Here is an 18,069-nt window from a genome sequence, read left to right as displayed (position 1 = left end):
TCAGAGGGAAGGGCGAGATTGCTCCTAAGGGAGAGCACAGTCCCTGGTCCCTAGCTGGAGGGTGGAACCATGTAGTGGGTGTGGGTGGAGGAAAAAATACAGGGGAACACTTCAGTAGGAGTATATAAAAAGGGGAGCCATCTTGGGAGAGTGAGTCCAGTCATAGTGTTCAGTCTAAGAAGTATTGGGAGCAGGAGCTCTGTATAAGCTCTGCTCAGAGGAGAGAGGAGAGGAGCGGGCCTGAGTTAAGAGGCCCAGGAGGACTGGCAGGACGAGGAAGGGAGCGGAGGAAGGCTCCAGGAGTGAGGGGATCCCAGGGGCATGGCGAGTGCGGAAGCCACCCGTGCGCCCGAATCTACCGGAGTGTGGAGGGATCAGGCCGCAAAGGGGACCGGCCCCTAACTAGTGGAGAACTACAAAGCTCAGCTAGAAACCGGAGGCTTCTGTACTTTCAGGGTGCAGTTGCTCACAGCCGCAACTATATCGCCGAAAAGGTAGCCATATAGGATTCAGGGGACTGCAGGTTGCCCACCAAGCTCCGAGGTTACCGGCTTGGGACACTGGTTGCAAGGCGCAGGGCAGGAGGGTGAGAGCCAGCGCAGGAAGATGACCGAGGAAGGTACACAGAATGGGGTCCCGTTATGTACTCCTGAAACACCTGGGAGTTTGCTGAACCCCTGCCTTGGTAAACACAGGACGGCGTGGGAGGTTACCCTGGTCCTGGTAGCCTGGAGTTCAACAACTGTAAGTAAACCTTGAAGACTGCACCCCTCTGTGTCCTAGAATTATTATCTTCGTCATCCCCTGCACTACACTGCATAGCAACATCTACCTCATTAATCATCATTGCACCACCCTGGAGTTTAGCTCTACCTGTGGAGAGCTGAACCAACTCTGCTGTGTCACCAACAGCTTCAGAGGATCTGCACCGCAGCGGCGGCTCCATATAGCCGCAAACCACAGGTGGCGTCACGAACATTAAACTATAAAAACTATAATCCCCTTTTATTGACCACCCTGGGTCACGGACTGGGTCACCGCCACTGTGACATCCCCTAGCAATGACCGGCCCAGCTACCGAGTACCCCACGGCCCAGGGGGCGCGTCACTGACATCCCAGCACATCCTCCACGGGTTATCGGCTCTTTAATACTGCTACTAATAAATCTATGAGGACACAGGACTCCCAGCATTTAACATGGCAAAGGTGCTCACTGTGCAGCGCACCTACTTGTAAATAGCCCTTCTCTCTCTCCTACCTTGGGGCGGGACACACAGCTCTACACTGAGCAAAACATACAGCTCTATGCCCCCGCTCTCTACCCCAGTCAGTTTTATGTGTACTTGTATGCATGAGACTGATTTTAAAAAGTAAAAATGCATTTACAGGCTTCAAAGGCGCTTTTAGAGGTGTTATTTCATTTTTGCATACTTGCAATATACCCATCAGTTCTTTAATAGACTAGGATGCAGCAGAGATAATGCTCTATAACTAAGCCTTTTTAACAATGTTGATCTTACGTTCTTAAGTCTCAATTTTGCTGTAATGATCCAGAAGAATATTCTTGAAGTGGCAATGGTAAAAGATCTCAAGAGCGGTTTTGTACAGGCCAGTAGATGGGTGATGCATTACTGATGGATTTGGCATAGGCTAAACCATAGAAACAAGTCTACAGCTGGCCATACACATAAGATAGGTGTGGCCCAACTGTTCATATGTTTTCATGAAGAGAGATGAGGGAGCTGCTGCCTGACACCTTTATGTCCCATCCCTTGAAAACAAAAGAATCTGCGGTTGAAATTTAATTTGCTCAATCTTTCTCTCCCTGATATCATCTGACAGGGGAGAGTGGAGGAATCCACATTAAATGGTTGGCTGTAACCACCGAAATTGTCAGCTTTGGATGGTCAAAAACGAGCCAAGGTCCCAACTTGCGCATGCGTGGCCTCCAACCACCATTCTCCTGAAGCCTATTGCCAATAGAGCAATATGTAGAGCGGGGACCCCGCTCCTGTCTGCACCGTCGACATTTTTATGAAGCCCACCATCGGGACACCCTCTCCTTCCAGCCGACGGCCTGCAGCATTGCCCCACTCCCGCCGCCGCCAGCTTCCTGCAACGGCAACCCTGCTCCACCCTGCCATCGCCCATCCTCCTCTCTAAGCTACATGCGGACTACAAGATGCACCCCCATTTTTTTCCCAAATTTTGGGGGAAAAAAGTGCATCTTATAGTTCCAGGGGAGGGGAACAGGGAAAGGGATGGACAAGTATTGCGATGCGTTTCAGACGCATCTCAGGACGCCTGAGCTGTGTCTGAAACGCGTTGCAATACTTGTTCATCCCTTTCCCTGTTCCCCTCCCCTGGGATTATATACATTTTTTATGGAATTGTAAATAAAGGAATATTTTTAATGGAGCTGGAAAACCTCTCTACTTTTTCTTGATGAGTTGATGTGATTAGTACGAGTAGTGTAGAAACCTAATAATGAACGTGTAAATAGTCAGTTATACAGTATATACATTGCTTTGTGCATTTGAATTAGCCTCAGACATCAAATGATGTCAATGCAATCTAACAGATTCAATAATGATGTTCTAGTGGCTTTTCACTTTATGTGAAATGTCTCAGAGTGACAGATACTTAATCTTTGATTCGGTAATAAAAGGCATTCATCTCTAGGTTATGTGCGGCTTCATTGACAATGAGACACTCTGGTATCTGGAGATTTGTGTCTCTTTCACTAAGTAATCTATTATGTTGATCCATGAATATGTTATGCCAATGTATTTTCATCTCGACCAAAGGTGAAACCGGTCTAGTCGATTAGAGTCAAATGCAACAAATTAAATATTTTTAAACACATACCCTTGTTTCTTTTGTTATATCCGTCCATTATATCACTACTATTATACATGTTTGGCTGAAAATACATATATAGAACCCATATTTCTATAATGGCTTGGAGAGTGAACACAAAGAAATGAAAGAACATAAGATAATCTTTTCATGCACCCTGCTAGGAAATGTTTGGCATGGTATGACCTTCCGCTAATGACTACAAAAAGCCGGTTTTGAGATGAGACAACAATATGTACTAAGAAATATTAAGTATATATAAATGGATACGTTAAAAAAATGTTCCTGTGCTGAGATAATCTTATAAATGTGCCCCTGCTGTGTACTGTGTAATGGCCGTGTCTGACCGTACAGGAACATGGTCTGATCATACTACAGCTCCTGGGCAGGGGGGAAAAAAATAAAGTATACAGACAGGACAGCATCCCCTCTGTTGGTTTCTGTGAGGAAAAATATTTCCCTGCCTGTTTAAAAGCTTGTTTTACCTCACAGAAACAGCTGTGATCAACTGCTGAAATGTCTATATACTCTTTTGCTTCCTCCTCTGCCCAGGAGATGTGGTATGATCAGACCATGTTCCGTACACGTTCAGACACAGCCATTACATATGGATTATCTCAGGGCATGTACATTTTTTTAACACATAAAATTATGGAATTTGTTTATATTCTAAGATCTTTTAAGTAAAATGTACTTTGTTCGTGGGACAACCCCCTTTAAGGGGCATTTGCACCGCAAGATAATTGTGAACGAGTGTCATTAAAAGCGATTCTTTCATGATCATCTTGCCATGTAAACCGGCTACCAATCACCCAATCAATGAGCAAAACACTCATTCATTCGGTGAAATGATCTTTTATGCACTGCAGAAGACCATTGTTCTCAATGGGACTCACACTGCCGAGAACAATGGCAGCCTAGGCGCACTGAGCGATCTAGTATGGATTGCTCAGGGCACATCGTTTGCTTTGGTCTGCCTGTGTAAACAGTCATTCTAATGACTGCCGATTAGTTCAGGTTTGCCGATCGGCGGTCAGATCGTGCTGCCGGTTGGTTTGTGTACACGGACTCTAAGTGGTGTAGCATAAATTGCTATCATGGGGACACTAGCTGAGAATAAACACATTGCAATTTATTTATTTCCATGAATTTTGGCACATGTATAAGATTTCTTTAAAGTAGAAAAATCCCTTTAAAGTGGAGCATTAAACTCCACATGATGCAAAGAATATTTAAAAGGAAACAGATGACTGATTTCTTATTCCAAGCTGAAATTTTGGCTTATTTACCGCATGTGGCATAATACAAATAGAAAAAATAGAAGTCCCCCTGGTGGATGCCCGCAGCAGTATACAGCCTTCAATCACAAGCATCTGTTTCATACCCATCTTCCCCATCTGCCATTCCCATGTTCATGTCATAAGCACTTAATAGTTTTATGCCCTTGCACACATGTCACAAGTCATGCCATTATGCTTAGCGCTACCCTATCAAGACTAGGATTTTAAGTGCTATACAACAGGGCATTGTAAACCTCTTATCCTTGGCCGGTGCCACTGATCATTTCTAACCCATTGCACGCTCTCTTGACAAAACAGATGCCATATTGGATTTAGATCAAAGACAACAGAACATAGAGGGCATCCATTTGCAGGGAAATGTTGATTCCATTTGCGCCATGTGGATGCCACGTTTAGAATTGATACAATGTAAATAGAAGAAACAAAAGGAATTTCACAAACAGCCCTTTCCAAACGTGACTTTCAATAGTCTTGTAACATGGATTTTTTTTAAGCCTTTTCTTCCCCTAGAGCAAGTAAACAGCAAGCTGAGATTATCTGTGTGACGGATAAAATGTGTCTTATACCCCCAGGTGCACAAAGTATAACAAAAATAAACTGGATTGTTAGAGTCACATATCTATAAAAGGGGTTTGTATGTCACACTTAAATCTATTCCTGCTTACTTCAGCCTACTTGGTAATGATTGCAGAACGTGTATATAAGCTCATGGGGATGGGTCACAGAACCAATCTAACAGAAAAGCAGCTTACAAAGAGATGCAATGGGCACTGATAGACAGTGTGGAGGGTTAAACTTCAGTATACCCTAAATTCTAAACTTTTAGCGCATTCATCATATTTTGTATTTTGTATATAGACGACTTATACATTCTTTTCTCGATCATTATATACGATGTGTGAGTTTTATTTAGTTTTTGTGCAATTCTTCATTCTTTGTTATTAATCTAATGAAGTTGAGTTTGTAATTTATCACAATGTTTTGTATTGACTAATTAAATTAATGGAGTCATATCAATTATGTAGTACCATAATGTATCTAAACTACTTTAGGACTGTACACACTATTCCTTGACAAATTCTAAAACTAATTTTCCACAGTATACTCTATTAGTATCTTGTGTTGTATATTTAAAGGGATTATCTAGGACTATTTTTTCTTACTATGGGCCTAAAAACTAACAGGCATGTAGTTGAAAACTATCTGACTCTTCTACCCGGCACAGGCACAGATCAGTCACCGACCTCTCCTGCTGGTAATTCAGCTGCTCATTGTCAATACAGCTGCTCTTCGTCTTCCCAGTTGCTCTGTTGATGGGGCGTGACTTCTGATGTCATGCTGATTGACCGTCGGCTCCCTGCAGAAAGGTAGCGGGGAGTTAACTGTAGGTCAGTATGACGTCGGTAGTCACTCCCGGCCAACAGAGCAGAGCTGAAAAGAAGCCGCTGCTCTGTCGGTGTGATGTCAGTGGAAGCTACTGAATTGCCAGTAGGAGTGCTCTGTGATCGCTCTGAGCCGGCAGAGATTGGTGCCGAGCACAATAGGTAGTGAACAACTACCTGCCTGTTAGCTCTTAGGCACATAGCAAAAAAAATAGTTCTGGATAAACTCTTTAATTATATTACATAATCTATTTAAAATAGACATTGATTTTGAGGACAATAAATTAATATATCTCTTCTACATTCATTAAAATAATAGTAATAATAATTCAATGTGTAGAATGCCTGCATCACCCCTATAGCAGCAATCAGATCCACCAGTATTTGACAAACTGCCAGCAAAACAGATATATATGATGCTCAGCTTCAAGAAACAATCCAATAACCACTGCAAAAGAAAAATGAGAAGCGGCACTCACCATTCCTGTAAAATCGTGTATCCTCTATTTCATGACGTGAATAAAAAAGTGGCAAGCAAGGAGAGCAGGGAGTTAAAGCGCTCTCCCTCCCCACTCTTTCTCTTTGCCACTTTTTTATTCACGTCATGAAATAAAGGATACATGAATTTACAGGAATGGTGAGTGCCGCTTCTCATTTTTCTTTTGCATTGATAATAATAATATTAGCCACAATGATCTTAGTGATAATAATGATCACAATTCTGATCTAGGAATGATTAGAAAGGTTTAGAAATGAGCAATTGCCTTTTCAATTCTGCATGTCAATTGAATATCTGACCATAATTGCCAGCTAGTGAATGTCCACACTTCATCAGCATTTTGATTTTGCTGTGTAAGAGCTCTAAATTTCTTCTGAAGATAAGTGATAAAATTTTAATATTCCGGAGTCACCACTAGGGGGAGCCTACTGCATACTGTTTATCCTTCCAGTTCAGTAATAGAATTCTATGCAGTAAGCTTTTAGTTTGCTTTCAATGGTTGCTGCCAGCAGACAAAAGCCACTGTTTCATACTGTCACTATAGGAATATATTAGGAAACAGGCTCGACTGATATAAAGATTTTAAGCAATTAAACAGTACCAGAAAGTGGAAACTTAAAATCCCTTTCAGTTTATTGGATTCCACAGCAGAATAGTACTCCGCTTAACACGTTGCGTATTTTTCATGTTTTCTAATATGCTACATTTTAACAACACAATACAAAAATAAGGAGTGAGAACAATAATCTGATTTGTTCCCCATCTGACAATTCTATTGCCTTCTGATCTTTATCTGTAAGGCAGCATCCTATTTTCTTCTAGACTACAGATGTAAAAAGGAAACTGAAGCATTATTGACAGTGTTTCAGATGGTATTAGGGTAGATTTCATTCTGTGTAATTTTGTGATAAATCTTGTCTGCAATCCTCTTATTGTTCCCTTATCATGTCCTTATTGATTTTACTTTTGGAATGAGTACATGCTGTTAAATAAATGTAACCATTAACCGTAGCCCTCTAGACAGCTCGATGCTTCACTCCGAGAGAACAAAACATTAAGTATCCTTGTGCACATGAGCTTATTTAGAGCTTTAAAAGGAAAACAGATTACATGCGGGTCGCAGCACAATAGAAAATATGGGAATCAACCTAGACGTCAACATTTAATTATTTACGGCATGTACCGATAGTGCACTCAAAAGCCAAACCTAATTATATGGGAGTCTAGGAGTAAATAAGCAATGCCACTCTGTAAGATGCTGCTGATGTCTTTGCAAACTGGGTTTTTGTTAGATTACTTATTAGGGTCATTGGTAATATTTCTGGCGTGTTACTGAAATTAGAAAATTGATGACTGAATAAAATTTGTTTCTTGCTATGTGAAAGAACAGTGAAACATGCTTTTGTATGTTTGGAAGTAGCTACTGGAAAAAAATTGCTAGTGGCTTTTAAAGGGAATCTGTCAGCAGGTGTTTGCTATTTCATTTGAGGGCAGCATGGTGTAGAGCAAGAGAAACTGATTCCAGGGACATGTCATTTATTAAGTTGTGTATTACAGTTTCAATACAATCAGTGTTTTAACAGCAGGAGATTATCACTAAATGACTAGGTCTCATGTACAGGCCAGTTCAGCTAATCTGTGTAACCCCGCCCTCACCACTTTGCTGAAAATGTACAGTGTACATTGGAAGCTACTAATCAGTGATGTGGGGGGTTATACACAGCTCAGCATACTGACGACTGCTACATCTACAGTACAGACCAAAAGTTTGGACACATCTTCTCATTTAAAGATTTTTCTGTATTTTCATGACTCTAAAAATTGTACATTCACAATGAAGGCATCAAAACTATGAATTAACACATGTGGAATTATATAGTTAACAAAAAAGTGTGAAACAACTGAAAATATGTCTTATATTATAGGTTCTTCAATGTAGCCACCTTTTGCTTTGACTGCTTTGCACACATTGTAGGGATTCAGCTTAGTCTTACTGTAGGGACAGCTTTCCCCTATTTTTCCTTAGTTTATGTTGCAGATCATAACAAAGGCATCCTTAATTAATACTTGGTTGCACACCCTTTGGCATTGCTGACGGCATCCAAACGTTTCTTGCAGCCATCTATAAGCTTCTTGCACTTCTCAGCTGGAATTTTCTCCCACTCTACAAGCTCTTGAAAGTTTGATGGGTTCTTTTTCCCAATGGCAGATTTCAGCTCACCTCAAAGATTTTCAATGGAATTGAGGTCAGGACTCATTGCTGGCCATTTTAAAACAGTTTATTTTTTCTTTTTCAACCATTCCTGTGTACTTTTAGACGTGTGCTTTGGGTCAATGTCTTTTTGGAGGACCCATGATCTTCGACTAAAACCAAGTTTTTTGCACTGGGTAAGACATTTTGCTCTAAAAACAATGAGGAAGATGAGGAGGAGGAAGGACAGGAGCTAGTTTCATGCACTATAGACAGTACTACCTACACAGCTGTCATACGGTCTGTTCAGCGTGGATGGCCAGAGGACAGAGAGGAGGAGGAGGAGGAGAGCATTGTCAGTCATCCTCTTGGTGAGGACACGGAAGTCTTGCCTGTTAGTCTGGCACGCATGGCTGAGTTTATGTTACACTGCCTTTCCCATGACCCTCGCGTTCTCAAAATTTGGGGTGACTGTCATTACTGCTTGGTGACACTTCTAGACCCATGCTATAAGGAGAACGATATATCTTATTCTTGAGGCGGACTGGTCTACAAAAATGGGGCTGTACCAGAAGGTCCTTGTTGCGGAACTATTAAAAAAATTCCCATCTGAAAGCGCTGGCGGCAGAGGGCACACTTCGTTGGACAACCAAGGAGTACAGGCGAGAGAGACACAACTTCAATCCAGCACAGGCAGGGGAACACTGTCAAAGTTCTGGGAGAGTTTTCTCTGCCCCTCCCATCGCACAGGCCCTGAGGCGCAGGGTACTATCACAAGGAGTGCAAAGTTTGGGAAGATGCTGAGGGAGTACCTTGCCGACCGTACCAACGTCCTCCGAGATTCCACTGTGCCTTATAATTATTGGGTATCCAAGCTGGATACATGGAATTAACTGGTCTCTATGCCTTGGAGGTCCTGGCCTGCCCTGCCGCCAGCGTTTTATCAGAGTGGGTTTTTAGTGCCGCTGGTGGAATTATAACTGATAAGCGCATCCGCCTGTCAACTGAAAATGCTGACAGGTTGACTTTTATAAAAATGAACAAGGGGTGGATTGGGCCAGACTTCTCAACACCACCGAATGATAGCAGCGTAACATAAACTCAAATCCAGTGTATTTTCTTGGGAGGTGTATTCCCATGCACCTTTTCACAACCAGACATGGGTATACGCTTCCTGATTTTCGCTATTTACTCTTGTCCTCCTCCTTCTCCTCATCTTCCATCACCATATCACCAGGTCCATCACCATATCACCAGGGTGACCGTGGTCCGTGATGCAACACCCACATAATTTTTTTAAAGAGTGTTTATGATGCCCGTAAAAAAAAAAATTTATACAGTATGTTCACGTATACTCCCCAGGGGTAAATGTTTGTCAGCCCATACACTTAGTGCATGGGCATTACAAGTATAGGAGGCCCTCTCCTTGCTAATGGGCCATTTTTTTATGTGGCTCTCCTCCACGTCTCTTCCAAGGGGCATTGGAGTGCCTCACAATTTTTGGCAGCCCTTGCATTCACTGCATAGGCCAACACTATGGGAGACCCACTTCCTAATAATGGAAATATATTTTTTATGATGCCCTCTATGTCTCTTCCAAAGGTCATTGGAGTGCTTCCAAATTTTTGGCAACCCTTGCATTCACTGCATAGGCAAACAAAATGGGAGACCCACTTCCTAATAATGGGAACATTGTTTTCAGGAGGCCCTCTGACCTCCACATCTCTTCCAAGGGGCATTGGAGTGCCTCCAAATTTTTGGCAACCCTTGCATTCACTGCATAGGCAAACACATTGGGAGACCTACTTCCTAATAATGGGAATATTGTTTTCAGGAGGCCCTCCTCTAAGTCTCTTCAAAGGGGTATTGGGGTGCATCCAAATTTTCAAAGTGGTATTGGGCTGCGTCCAAATTTTGGGCAGCCCTGCCACTCACTGCATACGCAAAACAGTATAGGAGACCCACTCTTTAGTAATGGGAACAATAAAACATAGCCGGCTAATGGCTCTCTAAGAATAGTGAGGGCCGACTGCTGGCCCTTTAAGAATAGTAATGGCCGCCTGATGACCCTATAAAAATAGGCTTTTTGACTCTCAGAGTCCCTCCTTCATAAATGAAACGCAATGTGTCTGATGATATCTCACACACCACATGGCCAGATAAGGTTGTAAAATGTTAAAATTACATTTCCTGGTGAATGCATTTGTCACCAGTTGAAAGCAATGCAAAAGTGAAAAAACGCATCAAAAATGCTACATGTGAACATAGCCCAAGGTGTGGAGGAGCATTTCTGTTTTTGGTTATTTATTTTGCTTTATATACAAGTCATTACCCTGGAAAGGACGTTCCTTAACATATTTCCCAGGAAATTCCATTTTGGTTTCGTTTTGGTATGTTTTATTGTGAGTCCGTAAAAGTGGCGTAATACCTCTGACAACGTTGTTGACAGAAGTGACCTGGGAGTCAGAAATGCTTCCAGGGGTCTTCCCCATGCTGTTCCCATGTCATTTGAGCACTGTTCCCATCGATTTGAGCAATTTTTAGGCCCTCTGCAGACCGCCGGGGGGAGCCACCTGAAAAATGCTTGAGTTTCCCATAGACTTACATTGGGCTCGTTGCTCGGGTCGAGCTCCCGAGTATTCCAATGTGCTTGACCCGAGCATCGAGCACCTGAGCATTTTAGTGCTCGCTCATCACTAATACTAAATTAATGTAAAGGGTGCCAATACCAGTGACACAGTAAGCTTTAGGTTTTTTATTTTTCCCTCCCATTGCTTTTTGTTTTACATTATCGTTTATCATTTGCTCTTTTGTATTTAACACGAGTGCTCTATACAAAAAAACTGTTTCACTTGATTCATTTTTTTCAGGAGATATTCCACATTATGTACTTAAACTTCATGGGTGCCAATAATGATGAGCAGGACTATAAGTAATACAATGCTGGAATAAGGCTCTCTGCCTCTACATCATGCTGCTATCAAATCACATAGCAAAAACCTGCTGACAGATTTAATTCAAATTAATCTTAACAAACAATTGGGACAGTTGCTTCAGGATCTCTACTCCTTGGGGGGCCTCCACCATTCTGCTCCTACTATGGTCTATTTGTGTACTGTATGTTATCATGCCATTGCTATTTATTGTCAGTATGACACTAATTTATATGTGCTTTATGGGCACTGTGCACGAGTGTTCATTTGTCTGTATGGTACCGTAGAATATTATTTAGGCGATATTGAATCCGTAATAGAGTTGAGCAAAAATGTTTGCAGAATCCAGGTCCAGGTAGGTAATCTGCGGCCATTGAATCAGGGCACTGCACATCTCCTATTACTTGTGGCATCCCCATTTCCTCTTGTGGTTAGTAGCCCCTGCTATGTCATGCGTGTCTTGTGCCACAACACAATGACTTGAGGTGAGTCGAGTATTTAATATTCAAATTAGCAGGCTTTGCAAATGTTGACAATAAATTGGAATTTCATCTAATAAATTTGCTGTGGATCACATTGCTAGAAAGTTATAATTGCTTAGAAAATACATTCATAACATTTTTAGTTTTTATAAGGAGAGTGAGAGACATTTTGTTTTTATATGATCTGTATAGTCTACTTACCCAGTGAACTTCGAGAGCTTTAAAAAGTTGTGTCTCAACATAAAGGAGTCTTCTAACTTGGACAAAGTGTTTCTTTTAACTATATTAATGGTGTATCGTTCTTAATGAGTCGTGTTTTCATAGAAGTATATATTGCACATAATCGATGTTATTGACCTTTCTTGCTTTCTGTGTGGTGTTGTTCTCAAGTTAATATAGTCATGCCCACTGTGACTAGTCTGTCTAGTCTAAAGTTACATAAGGCTATAAAAAATTGCATGCCATCCAGAATGGAACTAAAGGCTCCCATACACATTAGTCAAAACAATAGTCAGCTAAGTGCTACTTTGTGCTGACAGATAATGTTAATGAAAATAAGGTTCTGTTATTTTTCATTTCAATGCCCGATCCTTTTATTTTAAGGACAGATAAGTCGCTGCCAGAGGTGTCCAGCTACTGCTAACTCCCCTCTCCCTAAAGAAACCACATGTACGCTAAACTAAGCTGCTGTCCAAATCAATATTGTGCAACAGTATTACTGATGTACACCTTACATATGATTCCTTAACTTTTTTGATTGTGCTCTGTACTAGCTTTTAATTATGCATTCTGCTCTTTACTTTCATATATTCAATTATCATTTGCCTTTGTTAGTCTCGGAGTCACTGTAGATTAATGAAAAGCAATTTATTGTTAAATATTAATGCGGAGAACAGTAATGAAACATTTTTCTCCTATGAGTGCATCAGTTTTCAAAACTATTTCCTTGTCAAAGCGCTCTCCAAATTACTTGTTACCACCGGTCCCACTGATCTGATCTGACAAGCTATTTCAATTTCTGTTTCTCAAGCCTCTTGGTTTAGTTCCTAAATCTGCTTTCTGCCCGAAACTAGAGTGTCTAATGTATTCAGCCATTTATGCTCTAAGCATTTTAGCTGTTTGAATTTGAAGGCCAAGGTCCATGTAGTATATCAGCATGTTATTGTTTAGTGTACAATGCTATCTGGAATGTCAGCGTAAAGAGGGTCTGACACTGAAGGGCCCTGGAGAGGAAAGTTGGTAAAATGTGTGGAAACCAGTTTCAGCAATTCCTGGCTTTGAAACACTTAGCTGCTAAGGTCTTTATGTCATTCTTTTCTAACATTTAAGGATTAAAACAGGTCTAGCATATGAATATATATAGTTATTAGTTCAGTTTCAGTATATATATATATATATATATATATATATATATATATATATATATATATATACACACAGTGCAGACCAAAAGTTTGGACACACCTCATTTAAAGATTTTTCTGATGAGCTTCAAGAGGTAGTCACCGGAAATGGTCTTCCAACAATCTTGAAGGAGTTCCCAGAGATGCTTAGCACTTGTTGGCCCTTTTGCCTTCACTCTGCGGTCCAACTCACCTCAAACCATCTCGATTGGGTTCAGGTCTGGTGACTGTGGAGGCCAGGTCATCTGGCGTAGCACCCCATCTATCTCCTTCTTGGTCAATTAGCCCTTACACAGCCTGGAGGTGTGTTTGGGGTCATTGTCCTGTTGAAAAATAAATGATGCTCCAACTAAATGCAAACCGGATGGAATAGCATGCCGCTGCAAGATGCTGTGGTAGCCATGCTGGTTCAGTATGCCTTCAATTTTGAATAAATCCCCAACAGTGTCACCAGCAAAGCACCCCCACACCATCTCACCTCCTCCTCCATGCTTCACGGTGGGAACCAGGCATGTAGAGTCCATCCGTTCACCTTTTCTGTGTCGCACAAAGACACGGTGGTTGGAACCAAAGATCTCAAATTTGGACTCATCAGACCAAAGCACAGATTTCCACTGGTCTAATGTGCATTCCTTGTGTTCTTTAGCCCAAACAAGTCTCTTCTGCTTGTTGCCTGTCCTTAGCAGTGGTTTCCTAGCAGCTATTTTACCATGAAGGCCTGCTGCACAAAGTCTCCTCTTAACAGTTGTGGAAGAGATGTGTCTGCTGCTAGAACTCTGTGTGGCATTGACCTGGTCTCTAATCTGAGCTGCTGTTAATCTGCGATTTCTGAGGCTGGTGACTCGGATAAACTTATCCTCAGAAGCAGAGGTGACTCTTGGTCTTCCTTTCCTGGGGCGGTCCTCATGTGAGCCAGTTTCTTTGTATCGCTTGATGGTTTTTGCAACTGCACTTGGGGACACTTTCAAAGTTTGTCCAATTTTTCAGACTTACTGACCTTCATTTCTTAAAGTAATGATGGCCACTCGTTTTTCTTTACTTAGCTGCTTTTTTCTTGCCATGATACAAATTTTAACAGTCTATTCAGTAGGACTATCAGCTGTATATCCACCAAACTTCTGCACAACACAACTGATGGTCTCAACCCCATTTATAAGGCAAGAAATCCCACTTATTAAACCTGACATGGCACACCTGTGAAGTGAAAACCATTTCCGGTGACTACCTCTTGAAGCTCATCAAGAGAATGCCAAGAGTGTGCAAAGCAGTCATCAAAGCAAAAGGTGACTACTTTGAATAACCTAGAATATAAGACATATTTTCAGTTGTTTCACACTTTTTTGTTAAGTATATAATTCCACATGTGTTAATTCATAGTTTTGATGCCTTCAGTGTGAATGTACAATTTTCAAAGTCATGAAAATACATAAAAATCTTTAAATGAGAAGGTGTGTCCAAACTTTTGGTCTGTACTGTATATATATACACATATATATTAATATATATATATACTGTATGCTCTTATGTATATACACTATATTTATAAATATATACTATATTTGCTGTGTATTTGCACACACATACATATGTATATATATACCGTATATACAATTACTGTGTGTAAATATAAATGAGTCTTTATTTGCACTAGTATACTGTGCAATGTTGTATATGTATATACATGTGTAAAATCATATTTACATTTTTAAGTTACCATTATTATTCCCCAAAAAAACAAGATATGTGATAGGGGTTAATCAGCAGAGGAGGAAAATCCAGCAAGACGATCTCCAATAAAAGGTTTTATCACAACCATGGGAGAACAGCAGACATGCAATGACTAAGGATTAATTTCCGAAACGCGTCTGTTCTCCCATGGTTGTGATGGTTGTGACCTAAAACCGTATCTATTTGGCGATATGAAATATTTTAAATGAATTAATAAATATGGCTTTTATTGGAGATCGTCTTGCTGGATTTTCCTCCTCTGCTGATTATTCCTTTACGTGACTCCGTTGATCCGTGCATACGATCTCAAAAAAGGGTGAGCTGACTTCTTTTTTCTAATTTTTCTTATGTGATAGGGGTTAACTTGCTGATTGCAGGGGCTCTGACCACTGGGAGCCTAAGCAATCACAAGATTGGGGCTTTAGAACCTCGAGAATGGTGCTCTGCAGTGCTGTGCAGTGATCTGCAAGTTGACCCTATCCTAAGCATAGGGTATACCATAATTTTTGGACTATAAGACGCACCTAGTTTTTAGAGGAGAAAAATAGAAAAAAAATGAAGCAAAAAATGTGGCCATGATGCACTGTTATGGGGGGTCTGCAGCTGACACTGTTACAGGGGAAATGTCTTCCAATTCTGAACTAATATCCCGCATCCTGGTATATATTCCCAACCATCCTGATATATGTGGTCCCCATCCCCATCCTGGTATACATGGCCCCCATCTCCATCCTGGTATACATGGCCCCCCATCCCCATCCTGGAATACATGGCACCTATCCCCACCCTGGTATATTGCCCTGGCTATACTATGTGACTATGGAATCTGTTTTTAAAGAGCTTTTTTCACAATAAAGAAACCTATTTTTTGAACTATTCATGAAGCTGGTAATCCTTTCTCCTTATGCTGTGATACATGCCCCATCCCCATCCTGGTATACATGGCCCTCCATCCTGGTATATATGCTCCCCATCCTGGTATACTTGCCCCTCCATCCTTTTATATATGGCCCCCCATTCTGGTAAACATGGCCCCTCATCCTGGTATACATGACCCCCCATCCTGATATACATGTCCCCCCCATCCCCATCAGAGTGTAAGCAGCGCATGACGTCACAGACATGCACCCTCACAAGCTGAGGTCAGCTGCCGGAATATTCACTGCTTCCCACGCCCATGGGAGTGAAGAGCAGTAAATATTTATGCTCTTTAGTAGCAGGCACATGTGATCGATCGCCGAGCCACTGCAGGAGCCCTAGTTGCAGCTAACAGTGTGCCCCCTATTAAAGAGCACACCTGCTTGTATTCCCAAAGGATATAGTGTGAGTGGTACACCTTTTCTCCTTACCATACCTACCACTTATGCCCTTTGGGATAGGAACTTACTTTCTTTGTATATATTAAGCACATTGCCTTGTATATTGGTTTATGACCTGCTGCTAAATGTTTACTATTGGTATAGAAAGCAGACATTTGATGTTGCTCTTACATATTTTCTTCTGCACTTAATGATTCCATGGATATACCTTGCTGAATATATTATATGATATTACAAGGTATATATACCTTGTGTCCAGGTGTTTTTCACCATTTTCCCTCATCTGTGGTTTTTCCTGTCTGTATGTCATTTTATGGCTAGATTTTATTAATTGTTCAAATAAAATATAATTAAAATAATTTGTATACTCTGTTCTGTATATAAAGTATTTTTTCTTGGTGCGTTTGTATGATATATACTTTATGGCCTAAGTTATATGATTCAATTATACGTGTCTATGTTTTGTAGATTACAAATATTCTATTAATATTTATTAATTCCTGTACTGCACAATAGCAATTTGAAAAACTGTTGTTGTTACATTTTACTACTTTTTATCTATATACAGATATGTTACTAACATGAATTGCATTAGATTCCTCTGTTGTCCTCTTGACAATACTTCCAGTCGCGTTCTAAAGTATTGCCTTAGGAAAATTGTGTCACAGATGTAGCTTGAAGTTTTACAAACCTAAGGCCTCGGCCCCACTATCAGTACTTGGTCAGTATTCGGTTAGTATTTATTCTTTAGGAGTGGGAGCCAAAACCAGGTGAGGAACAATCAGAGAAATGGTATAATAGAAACAAGTCACCAATTCTGCATTTATCACCCACTCCTGGATTTGGCTCCCACTCCTGATAAAAAATACTGACCTAATACAGACCAAATACTGATAGTGGGGCCATGGCCTTATGCAGAGACTACAGTCTCTTCTAAAATGTTTTGAATGCTACGTATGCACCCACTAAAACTGAGTCCTGGTTGAGGATCTAGATTCCCATTCAGATTTCCACTTCAATTGATGTACTTCCTTACTTCCACTGTTGTTACCTGATTGATGTGTACATCCTTACTTCCATTGTTGTTACGTGGTTGCTGTGTACATCCTTTCTTTCACTGTTGTCACCTGATTGATGAGTACATCCTTACATCAACTGTTGTCACCTGATTGATGAGTACATCCTTACATCAACTGTTGTCACCTGATTGATGAGTACATCCTTACATCCACTGTTGTCACCTGATTGATGAGTACATCCTTATTTCCACTGTTGTCACCTGATTGATGTGTTCATTCTTACATCCACTGTTGTCACCTGATTGATGTGTACATCCTTACTTCCGCTGTTGTCATCTGATTGATGAGTACATCCTTACATCCACTGTTGTCACCTGATTGATGAGTACATCCTTATTTCCACTGTTGTCACCTGATTGATATGTTCATTCTTACATCCACTGTTGTCACCTGATTGATGTGTACATCCTTACTTCCGCTGTTGTCACCTGATTGATGTGTTCCTTACATGCACTGTTGTCACCTGATTGTTGTGTACATCCTTACTTCCCCTGTTGTCACCTGATTGATGTGTTGATCCTTACATCCACTGTTGTCACCTGATTGATGTGTACATCCTTACTTCCCCTGTTGTCACCTGATTGATGTGTACATCCTTACTTCCGCTGTTGTCACCTGATTGATGTGTTCCTTACATGCACTGTTGTCACCTGATTGATGTGTACATCCTTACTTCCCCTGTTGTCACCTGATTGATGTGTACATCCTTACTTCCCCTGTTGTCACCTGATTGATGTGTACATCCTTACTTCCCCTGTTGTCACCTGATTGATGTGTACATCCTTACTTCCGCTGTTGTCACCTGATTGATGTGTTCCTTACATACACTGTTGTCACCTGATTGATGTGTACATCCTTACTTCCCCTGTTGTCACCTGATTGATGTGTTCAT

General features: G+C 41.1%; 1 protein-coding gene across 8 annotated transcripts in view; it reads left to right on the top strand.

The window, feature by feature from the left end:
- AUTS2 (activator of transcription and developmental regulator AUTS2) overlaps positions 1-18,069 on the top strand; it is a 1,755,315-nt gene that overhangs the window by 345,867 nt on the left and 1,391,379 nt on the right. The gene's annotated exons all lie outside the window — the stretch shown is intronic.

This window comes from Phyllobates terribilis, unplaced genomic scaffold, assembly GCF_046119375.1.
Source record: "Phyllobates terribilis strain yellow unplaced genomic scaffold, ASM4611937v1 Scaffold_2__4_contigs__length_985480577, whole genome shotgun sequence".
NCBI classification, from domain to species: Eukaryota; Metazoa; Chordata; class Amphibia; order Anura; family Dendrobatidae; genus Phyllobates; species Phyllobates terribilis.
Note: the sequence above shows the minus strand (reverse complement) of the source record. Positions and strands in the feature narration are given on the sequence as shown.